Source organism: Arachis ipaensis, chromosome B4, assembly GCF_059453495.1.
Source record: "Arachis ipaensis isolate K30076 ecotype BB chromosome B4, ASM5945349v1, whole genome shotgun sequence".
Classification (NCBI taxonomy): Eukaryota; Viridiplantae; Streptophyta; class Magnoliopsida; order Fabales; family Fabaceae; genus Arachis; species Arachis ipaensis.
In genome coordinates, this window is record NC_142439.1 from 115,826,364 (window position 1) to 115,837,026 (window position 10,663).

General features: G+C 38.2%; 1 non-coding gene across 1 annotated transcript; it reads right to left on the bottom strand.

Moving 5' to 3' along the window:
• Positions 1 to 8,772: 8,772 nt before the first annotated feature.
• On the bottom strand, positions 8,773 to 8,880 carry LOC148568882 (small nucleolar RNA R71). The gene has a single exon (XR_015881641.1). It is a non-coding gene; the product is annotated as a small nucleolar RNA R71 (small nucleolar RNA).
• Between the last annotated feature and the right edge of the window lie 1,783 nt (positions 8,881 to 10,663).

A 10,663-nucleotide genomic window follows, 5' to 3' on the forward strand; every position in this document is an offset into this window, starting at 1 on the left:
AAAATTACCACCTCCCGCCAATGTTAAGGCAATCAGAAGCTTTCTGGGACATGCAGGATTCTATAGGAGGTTTATAAAGGATTTTTCAAGAATCGCAAAACCTCTTAATAATCTGCTAGCTGCTGATACACCATTTGTCTTTGACAGAGAGTGTTTGTAGGCCTTTGAGACTCTGAAGGCTAAGTTGGTCACAGCGCCTGTCATTTCTGCACCAGACTGGACATTACCATTCGAATTAATGTGTGATGCCAATGACCATGCTATTGGTGCAGTATTGGGACAAAGGCATAACAAGCTTCTGCACGTCATTTACTATGCCAGCCTTGTTCTAAATGACACACAGAAGAATTACACAACCACAGAAAAAGAGCTGCTTGCAGTGGTTTATGCCATTGACAAGTTTAGATCCTATTTAGTAGGATCAAAAGTGATTGTGTACACTGACCATGCTGCTTTTAAATATCTACTCACGAAGCAGGATTCAAAACCCAGGCTCATAAGATGGGTGTTGCTTCTGCAAGAGTTTGATATAGAAATAAGAGACAGAAAAGGGACAGAAAATCAGGTAGCTAATCACCTGTCCTGGATAGAACTAGTAGCAGGGGCGTCTCTTCCCCTCACTGAGATCTCTGAAACCTTTCCGGATGAGCAACTTTTTACCATTCAGGAAATACCATGGTTTGCAGACATTGCAAACTATAAGGCTGTGAGATTCATACCCAAAGAGTATAGTAGACAGCAAACGAAAAAAATTAATTTTTGATGCAAAGTACTACTTGTGGGATGAACCATATCTCTTTAAGAGATGTGCAGACAGAATGATCCATAGATGCATGCCTAGAGAAGAGGCACAGAAGATCCTATGGCATTGCCATGGATCACAATATGGAGTACATTTCGGAGGTGAGCGAATAGCCACAAAAGTTCTCCAATGTGGCTTCTACTGGCCTACCCTCTATAGAGACTCCCGAGAGTTTGTACATAACTGTGACAGTTGCCAGAGAGCTGGTAATCTGCCTCATGGTTATGCCATGCCTCAGCAAGGGATCTTAGAGATTGATTTGTTTGATGTATGGGATATTGACTTCATGGGGCCTTTCCCACCATCGTACTCAAACACTTACATTCTGGTGGCAGTAGACTATGTATCCAAATGGGTAGAGGCAATTGCCACACCCACTAATGATACTAAGACAGTGCTGAAGTTCCTCCAGAAGCATATCTTCAGCAGATTTGGTGTCCCTAGAATACTAATCAGTGATGGAGGGACTCATTTCTATAATAAACAGCTTGACTCTGCTCTGATCCGATATGGAATTAACCACAAAGTGGCAACTCCATATCATCCACAGACAAATGGGCAGGCTGAAGTCTCAAATAGAGAACTAAAATGAATCCTGAAATGGACTATAAGTACCCGTAGAAAGGATTGGACAAGGAGTCTGGATGATGCTCTATGGGCATACAGAACTGCATTTAAAACTCCTATAGGGACCTCTCTATACCAGCTTGTGTATGGAAAAGCCTGTCACCTGCCAGTGGAACTGGAACACAAGGCCTACTGGGCAACCAGATTCCTAAACTTTGATGCCAAGTTAGCTGGAGAGAAAAGATTACTCCAGTTGAATGAGCTAGAGGAATTCAGACTTAGTGCTTTCGAAAATGCAAAAACTTATAAAGAGAAAGCAAAAAAGTGGCATGACAAGAAACTGTCATCCAGAGTCTTTGATCCAGGACAGAAGGTTCGGCTATTTAACTCTAGGCTCAGATTGTTCCCTGGAAAATTAAAATCCCGGTGGAGGGGACCATATGTGATCACAAGTGTGTTACCATATGGATATGTAGAGCTTCAGGATGCTGACTCTGACAAGAAGTTCATTGTTAATGGATAGAGAGTCAAACATTATCTTGAAAGTAATGTTGAGCAAGAATGCTCAAAACTGAGACTAGACTAAAGCTCAGTAAAGGTCCAGCTAAAGACAATAAAGAAGTGCTTGCTGGGAGGCAACCCAATCATTAGCAAAGGTTTTTATTATTTAAATAATAATTATAGGAGTTTGATATCAATTATCTTTAAGGTTATTTGTCCAAATGCAGAAGTTTACAGAGTTATAGAAAGATTCAGAGCACAAAGCAGAGAAAAAGAGCTTACTGGTTCGCAAACGCCAGTAAAGATACCTTCCTGGGCGTTTAGAAAAATGCCCAGTGATAAAAGATTTTTGGCGTTTAACGCCCAGCCAGGGCCCACAATGGCCAACATATGGGCATTTAACGCCAGAATGGATACCATTCTGGGCGTTTAACGCCGCAGGGGGAGGAGATTTCGTTTCCACTTCAAATTTTTTCAAACTTTTATGTTTTAATTCATAATTTTCTGCATAAACATGTTACAAATTTTCATCACTCACACTCAATCTTCAAAATTTCAATAATCTTCTAAATTCCTTTTCAAATTTCTTTCAAATTCTTTCTAAATCTTTTTCAAAAACTCATTTATCTTTTCAATTCCTTTTCAAATCTTTTCCAACTCATTGTATCTTCTTTTAATTCTTAGATGCATCAACAAATTTTCAGATTTAACTTCTTTATATCTTTTTCATATCTTTTGAATTTTAAAATCTCATCTTTTTCATATCATGATTCATTTTTTTTACCAATCATAGCTTTCTATCATATCTTTTTCAAAATTTTCGAAATCCCACCCCTCCACTTTTAAATACACGTTTGGCCAGCCCCTCTCCTCTACAACTCGAATTTGACTCTCCTCATATTCCTCTCCTTTCCTTTCTTTTGCTTGAGGACAAGTAAACCTCTAAGTTTGGTGTGTTTTTCCGTGATCACCGAGCTAAGACTCATTAAGAACATGGCTCCTAAAGGAAAACAAACCACTTCAAGAGGAAAGAAAGAGAATACTCCAAAGCCACTTTGGAATCAAGAGAGGTTCTTAACCAAAGAACATGCAGACCATTACCACAAAATAATGGGTCTGAGGTCAGTGATCCCGGAAGTTAATTCGATCTGAAAGAAGACAAATATCCAGAGATCCAAGAGCAGATTCGAAACAGAGGCTGGGAAATTCTAGCTAATCCTGAGACAAAGGTGGGAAGAAACATGGTTCAGAAATTCTACTCAAATCTGTGGCTGACAGATAAGCAGAGAATGACTGGAACTGCCTTCCATACCTTTCGAACTATGGTCAGATGGAAGATTATTTACTTCCACCTTGACAAAATAAAAGAGGTCTTCAAGCTACCTCAACTGCAAGATGATCCAGAATCCTTTAATAGGAGAATGGTGAGAATAGATAAACAGTTAGACCAAGTTCTAGAGGACATATGCCTCCCTGGAGCCAAGTGGAGAACTAACTCAAAAGGTGTCCCAAACCAACTCAAGAGAGGAGACCTCAAACTAGTCGCTAGGGGCTGGCTGGACTTCATTGGGCATTCTATACTGCCCACTAGCAACCGCTCTGAGGTCACTGTCAAAAGAGCAGTGATGATCCATTGTATTATGCTGGGAAACGAGTGCAGATTCATCATTTGATTTCTTGTGAGATTTACACAATTGCGAATAAGAACTCCACTGAAGCCAAATTGGCTTACCCAAGCTTAATCTCTCTACTATGTAAAGATGCTGGGGTGAAGATGGGAGTAGATGAGTTCATCCCAGTCGAGTACCCAATCACCAAGAAGTCAATGGAAGGACAACAAGTGCAAGATAACTCCATCAAAAGGAGTGCGTAAGAGTTCCTCCTAGAAATCCCTCAGATTGACTACTGGACCTGCCTAGAAGCGTCTGTCACCAAGCTACAAGAAGCTATGGATCAACTTAAGGAAGAAGAGCAAAATCAAAATAGCATGCTCTGCAAACTGCTTAAGGAGCAAGAAAAGCAAGGGCGTGAGCTACAGGAGCTGAAGCGCCAGAGGCTCTCCCTTGAGGGACCAGACACCCCACAGATTGAAGGAGCATCCATCTCCCAAAATAAAGGTTGTTGAGTCCTAATCTTAACTCTGTGATAACTTTTATTATTAGAAACCTATCTTAAGAATTATATGAATATTAGTAAGTAGGGTCTTTATTTTTAATTTTATTTTTATCTCCAAGTAAGCTATAATTTATTTTTCTCTTCATCATTAAACATGAATAAAATAGTAGATTCTTTGAGTAAATATGCAATTATTTCAAGTTTTTAAGGGAAGAATTCAAAATTATTTATTTGTGGTGGCAATACTTTTTGTTTTCTGAATGAATGCTTGAACAGTGCATATTTTTTATAGTGAAGTTTATGAATGTTAAAATTGTTGGATCTTGAAAGAATTATGAAAAAAGAGAAATGTTATTGATAATCTGAAAAATCATGAAATTGATTCTTGAAGCAAGAAAAAGCAGTGAAGAACAAAGCTTGCGAAAAAAATGGCGAAAAAGAAAAAAATAATAATAAAAGAAAAAAGAAAAAGCAAGCAGAAAAAGCCAATAGCCCTTTAAACCAAAAGGCAAGGGTAAAAAGGATCCAAGGCTTTGAGCATTAATGGATAGGAGGGCCTAAAGGCATAAAACCCTGGCCTAAGCGGCTAAATCAAGCTGTCCCTAACCATGTGATTGTGGCATCCAGGTCCAAGTGAAAAGCTTGAGACTGAGTGGTTAAAGTCGTGATCCAAAGCAAAAGAGTGTGCTTAAGAACTCTGGACACCTCTAACTGGGGACTTTAGCAAAGTTGAGTCACAATCTAAAAAGGTTCACCCAGTTATGTGTTTGTGGCATTTATGTATCCTGTAGTGTTACTGGAAAACAATATGCTTAGGGTCACAGCCAAGACTCATAAAGTAGCTGTGTTCAATAATCAACATATTAAACTAGGAGAATCAATAACACTATCTGAATTCTGAGTTCCTATAGATGCCAATCATTCTGAACTTCAAAGGATAAAGTGAGATGCCAAAACTGTTCAGAAGCAAAAAGCTACTAGCCCCACTCATCTGATTAGAATTTGAGCTTCACTTAAAACACTGGGATTCTATTGCAACTTGATCCTCTTTTTATCCTATTTTATTTGTCTAGTTACTTGAAGACAAGCAACAGTTTAAGTTTGGTGTTGTGATGAGCGGATATTTTATACGCTTTTTTGTGATATTTTCATGTAGTTTTTAGTATGTTTTAATTACTTTTTATTATATTTTTATTAATTTTTATGCAAAAATCATATTTCCAGATTTTACTATGAGTTTGTGTGTTTTTCTATAATTTCAGGTATTTTCTGGCTGAAATTGAGGGACCTGAGCAAACATCTGATTCAGAGGCTGAGAAAGGACTGCAGATGCTGTTGGATTCTGACCTCCCTGCACTCGAAATGGATTTTTTGGAGCTACAAAAGTCCAATTGACACGCTCTTAATTTTGTTGGAAAGTAGACATCTTGGGCTTTCCAGAAATATATAATAGTCCATACTTGGCCCGAGATTTGGTAGCGCAAACTGGCGTTTAAACACCAGCTCCTTACCCTTTTCTGGCGTTAAACGCCAGAACTGGCATAAAAGTTGGAGTTAAACGCCCAAACTGGCACAAAAGCTGGAGTTCAACGCCAGGAATAGCCTATGCACGTGAAAGCTTCAGTGCTCAGCCCAAACACACACCAAGTGGGCCCCGAAAATGGATTTCTGCACTATCTATCTTAGCTTACTCATTTTCTGTAAACCTAGGTTACTAGTTGAGTATAAAAACTACTTTTAGAAATTTATTTTGGACATCATGACATTTTTTACATCTGAATTTTGTATCTTCTACGGCATGAGTCTCTAAACTCCATGGTTGGGAGTGAGGAGCTCTGCTGTGTCTCGATGGATTAATGCAATTACTACTGTTTTCTATTCAATCACGCTTGTTTCTATTCTAAGATATTCACTCGCACTTCAACATGATGACTGTGATGATCCGTGACACTCATCACCATTCTCAACCTATGAACGTGTGCCTGACAACTACTTCCGTTCTACCTTAGATTGAGTGTGTATCTCTTTAGTTCCTAGTTCACGAGTTTGATTGCCTCTCCTGACAACAGAGCATTCAAATCTGTGAGATCAGAGTCTTCGTGGTATAAGCTAGAATCAATTGGCAGCATTCTTGAGATCCGAAAAGTCTAAACCTTGTCTGTGGTATTCCGAGTAGGATCCGGGAAGGGATGACTGTGACGAGCTTCAAACTCACAAATGTTGGGCACAGTGACAGTGTGCAAAAGGATCAATGGATCTTATTCCAACACTAGTGAAAACCGACAGATGATTAGCCCTATGAAACCCATAGCTGGACCATTTTCACTGAGAGAACGGATGGTAGCCATTGACAACGGTGATCCACCAACATACAGCTTGCCATGGAAGGAGCCTTGCGTGCGTGAAGAAGAAGACAGTAGGAAAGCAGAGATTCAGAAGACAGAGCATCTCTAAAACCTCAACCTGTTCTCCATTACTGCATAACAAGTATTATTTAATCCATGTTCTTTTACTCATTCCAATTAAAACTGAGAATTATTATTGATATCCTGACTAAGAGTTACAAGATAACCATAGCTTGTTTCAAGCCGATAATCTCCGTGGGATCGACCCTTACTCACGTAAGGTATTACTTGGACGACCCAGTGCACTTGCTGGTTAGTTGTGCGGAATTGCAAAAGTGTGATTGTGATTTCGTGCACCAGCCACCCTTCAAGGGTTCCAACCAAACCAATTCTCAACCTTTCCAAATGTCAAATAATTTTTCAGTAATTAAAACATTTTCTTTGAAGCTAAGCCACTTTCCATTTTAATAAAATTCAGCTCCTTTTCAGTTCTTTTGCTATTGAATCAAACCAATATTTTTTCAAAATCTTTCCAACGGTTTCAAACCCAAGTCACTCCTTAGTATAAATTTATAACTCAAACTTTGAATACAAAACCCTTTTCTCAATAGGAGTAAATACGTAAATCAAATCTTTTTCTAACATAGAGTTATTTCTCAAAATAAGCTTGTAAATCAGGTTTCCAAATAAAATCACTTTTTTGTATATTTTTTGCAAGTATTCAGACAGAACCCCCTTTTAAAAATAGACTTCACCACTCTCATGACTCTGTCACTTCTATCATTCCTTAACTTATCTCAATCCAAACCAGTACTTAATTCAGAATCAATCAAATTAATTACCAAAATCAATCAAAATCATAGCTAATCATTCACAATAAAGAAATCTAATCTCAATAATATTATAATTACTAACATATTTGTAATTATTTACTATACTTTTGGGCATTCTTAAATTAAAAACTGTTAATTTTAAAACAAAACCCCTACCTCCGTATGAAATCAAAATAAACGAAAGCTCCGGAGAAGCTTTCTGACTGAGCTGTTGAAGAGGAAAGCGTCAGAAATCGTCTATATCTCCTAGAACTCTAATTGGCCGAACTCAAGGGGAAAAGGAGCTACGTCACCGTCAATGATGAGGGGATAATTTATACGCTTTTTGGCATTATTTTCACATAGTTTTTAGTATGTTTTATTTACTTTTTATTATATTTTTATTAGTTTTTATGTAAAAATCACATTTCTGGACTTTACTATGAGTTTGTGTATTTTTTTGTAATTTCAGGTATTTTCTGGCTAAAATTGAGGGACCTGCGCAAAAGTCTGGTTCAGAAGCTGAGAAAGGACTGCAGATGCTGTTGGATTCTGACCCTCCTGCACTCGAAGTAGATCTTTTCGAGCTACAGAAGCCCAATTGGCACGCTTTCAATTGCGTTGGAAAGTATACATCTTGGGCTTTCCAGCAATGTATAATAGTCCATACTTTGGCCGAGATTTGATGGCCCAAACTGGCATTTAAACGCCAGCCAGAGACCCTTTTCTGGCATAAAACACCGAAACTGGCACCAGAACTGGAATTAAATTATAATTTTATTTTATTTCTTTTAATATTTTTGAACACTAACTAAATAATTAAAATAAAAATAAAAATATTTTTCTTTTATTTTACTTAAAAAAAATTTCGAATATTCTCTCTCTCATCTCTTTCTATTTATTTTATTTAATTACTAGCACTTCTCTTCTACTCATAATTCGAACCCCTCTCTCTTCACTCTGTTCGAATTACTCATCTCCTCTCTCTTCTCATTCTTCTATTCTTCTATTTTTATACTCACATAAAGGAATCTCTATACTGTGACATAAAGGATTCCCATTCTCTCTTTGTTCTCTTCTTTTTCATATGAGCAGGAACAAGGATAAGGACATTCTTGTTGAAGCTGATCCTGAACCTGAAAGGACTCTGAAGAGGAAGCTAAGAGAAGCTAAAGCACAATACTCCGGAGAGGACCTTACAGAAAATTTTGAAAAAGAAGCAGACATGGTAGCCGAACCCAACAACAATGGTGGAGATGCAAAGAAGGTGCTTGGTGACTTTACTGCACTAACTTCCAACTTCTATGGAAGAAGCATCTCAATTCCTGCAATTGGAGCAATAAACTTTGAGCTTAAGCCTCAATTAGTTTCTCTAATGCAGCAGAATTGCAAGTTTCATGGACTTCCATTGGAAGATCCTCATCAGTTCTTAGCTGAATTCTTGCAAATCTGTGACACTGTTAAGACCAATGGAGTTAATTCCGAGGTCTACAGACTTCTGCTTTTCCCCTTTGCTGTAAGAGATAGAGCTAGGATATGGTTGGACTCACAACCTAAAGAAAGCTTGAACTCTTGGGAAAAGTTAGTCAATGCTTTCTTAGCCAAATTCTTTCCACCTCAAAGGATGAGCAAGCTTAGAGTGGAAGTCCAAACCTTCAGACAGAAAGATGGTGAATCCCTCTATGAAGCTTGGGAAAGATACAAGCAATTGATCAGAAGGTGTCCTTCTGACATGCTTTCAGAATGGAGCGTCTTAGGTATATTCTATGATGGTCTGTCTGAATTGTCCAAGATGTCATTGGATCACTCTGCTGGTGGATCTCTTCATCTGAAGAAAACACCTGCAAAAGCCCAGGAACTCATTGAAATGGTTGCAAATAACCAGTTCATGTATACTTCTGAAAGAAATCCTGTGAATAATGGGATGACTCAGAAGAAAGGAGTTCTTGAGATTGATACTCTGAATGCCATATTGGCTCAGAATAAAATATTGACTCAGCAAGTCAATATGATTTCTCAGAATCTGACTAGAATGCAAGCTGCATCCGGCAGTACTAAAGAAGCCTCCTCTGAAGGAGAAACTTATAACCCTGAGAATCCTGCAATGGAAGAGGTGAATTACATGGGAGAATCCTATGGAAACACCTATAATCCTTCATGGAGAAATCATCCAAATTTCTCATGGAAGGATCAACAGCAACCTCAACAAGGCTTCAATAATAATAATGGTGGAAGAAATAGGTTTGGCAATAGCAAGCCTTTTCCATCATCTTCTCAGCAACAGACAGAGAATTCTAAGCAGAGCCTCTCTGACTTAGCAATCATAGTCTCTGATCTATCTAAGACCACTCTCAGTTTCATGACTGAAACAAGGTCCTCCATCAGAAATTTGGAGGCACAAGTGGGTCAGTGATAAACCACTATTTCATGGTTTATCTTGTGCTCAATTGAGTGGATTTTATCAATCTTTCATACACTTATTCATATGATTTGCATGAGTTTACGTTTTCCTTCCTGATTTTGTGCTATGATTGAAAACATGCTTCTTTGGTCTTAATTTTGATATGTTTAATCCTCTCTTATTATCATTCGATGCCGTGATATGTGTGCTAAGTGATTTCATAGATTACAGGGCAAGAATGGCTTAGAGCATGGAAAGGAAGCATACAAAAGTGGAAGGAATACAAGAAACTGAAGGAACTGCTAAAGCTGTCCAGCCTGACCTCTTGGTACTAAATCGACCATAACTTGAGCTACAGAGGTCCAAATGACGCGGTTCTAGTTGTTCTGGAAAGCTAACATCCGGGGCTTCGCAATGATATATAATTTGTCATAGCTGCCCCAAAGCCAGGTGACGCGAACGCGTGGATCACGCGGACGCGTGACCTGGCAGAAACGCAATCCACGCAAACGCGTGGACGACGCTTCCGCGTCACTTTCCCGCGACCTGTACGTACCAAAATACACTGGGGGTGATTTCTGGGTTGTTTTTGACCTAGTTTTTGGCCCAGAAAACACATATTAGAGGCTATAAAGTGGGGGAATGCATCCATTCATGAACACGTCTTCCGTTATTCACTTTTCATAATTTAGATGTAGTTTTTAGAGAGAGAGGTTCTCTCCTCTCTCTTAGGTTTTAGGATTAGGATTCCTCTTAAGGGATTTAGGATTTCAACTTCTTCTCAGGTTCAATATTCCTTTTATATTTTTATTTATTCTAATACTTTTATTCGTATCTGACTTATGTTACCAATTTGGCTTATGAACTCTTTATGTTTAGATTGATTTTCTTTTATTAATGCAATTGAGGTATTTCAGATTTATGATTTTTATTTAGCTCTTCATATTCTCGGCTTTAATTGATTAATTGGAGACTCTTGAGTTATCAAACTCATCGTGATTGATAATTGTTATTTTTGCTAATCGAATTGAATTCCGATAACTCTAGTCCTTTCTTAGGAGTTGGCTAGGACTTGAGGATCAAACTAATTAGTCCACTTGACTTTCCTTTGCTTTAGTAA